We start from the raw sequence: 1425 nt of genomic DNA, 5'->3' as shown, positions 1-1425 counted from the left end.
AACATGACTTACTCGAAACATAAAGTTGTGGAAAAGACTACTGAGTCGGGGGCAGCTAGGCACCTTGCACTTCTACTTGGGGTGGGGGCTACTACTAGGTCGTAGTATTTCTTTAACAGGAGAGACCCGTGAAAGCCCACGTGAGTCAACATGTCTTCAAACCCCTCTTGAGAACACCATTCCTACACTGTTCTGGTTTCTTCTCAGGCTGTAGCAATTTTCCAGATTGTGTTTAGAAAATTAGGACTCAGGGGCTGGGGGTGTAGAGTGCTCCAATAGCATACTTAAAGCCCTGGACTTAATCCCCAGCACCTCCTAACTGGGTGTGGTGGCACATGCCTCTAAAACCTGCACTTGGGAGTTGGAGGCTGGAGGATCAGGAGCTCAAGGTCATCCTCAAGATGACCAGGCTAAGATATCCTAGACCTTGTCTCAATAAATAAGCAAACAACCAAACAACCAGTATCAACAAAACCCCCAAAGAGCTGAGTGTAGGTTCCTAATCTGTAATTCCTGAATCAGAGAGACCGAGACTCGTAGATCCCTGGATCTCAATGGCCACATGGTGTAGCCAGTTGGTGAATCCAGGTTCAGTGAGAGGTTCTATTTTAAGAAATAAAGTGGAGCCAGGTGGCAGTGGTGCAACCTTTAATCCCAGGGCTTGGGAGGCAGAGCCAGGCTGATCTCTTTGAGTTTGAGGCCAGCCTGGGCTACAGAGCGAGATCCAGGACAGGCACCCAAACTACAAAGAGATAGCTTCAAACTTTGTCTTGAAACCACCCCTCCAAAAAAAGAAAGAAAGAAAGTGGAGACATGACTAAAGAGAGCCCTGATGTTTACCCCAGCACGCATGAAGGAACACATGTGTGCATGTGAACCCACACACACTTGTGCACACACCACAGGAACATGTACATTATGCACTATACACACACATGAAAACAAAAGGAAAGTCAAGGTTTTCCCAAGGCTGCCACGTGTCAGTCACCTGCTGCAGAAACCCCGAAGTGTCCAGAACGTTCTTGAACAGTAGGTTGTTTTGCCTAAACTAGTCTCTTGCTGGATTAAATAGTCAAAAGTCCGAGCTTTAAACAACAACAGTGTCATCCAGGCTACCCAGAACGTGCATGCTCACTCTCTTGGAGGCTCCCAGGTTCTTTGAGTGGTGGATTAGGAAAAGCCTTGATTTGATCCCTGTATCAACCCCACCCCGGGCAGCAGTGCAGTGTCCTTGAATGCCTTCCAGCCTGGCTTTGCTGTGGATTCCTGATGACTGTATGTATGCCTTGGCAGGTGCTTCCAGAATAAACTCATTTCATCAACATTAAATATTTGTTTTGGCAAATATTTCTCTTCCACGGTTATCCTAGGCGGCTCATACTTAAGGGCTTCTGCACCTTCAGCCTCAGCACTGACCTTTGTTCT

Source organism: Onychomys torridus, chromosome 18, assembly GCF_903995425.1.
Source record: "Onychomys torridus chromosome 18, mOncTor1.1, whole genome shotgun sequence".
NCBI lineage: Eukaryota > Metazoa > Chordata > Mammalia > Rodentia > Cricetidae > Onychomys > Onychomys torridus.
Note: the sequence above shows the minus strand (reverse complement) of the source record.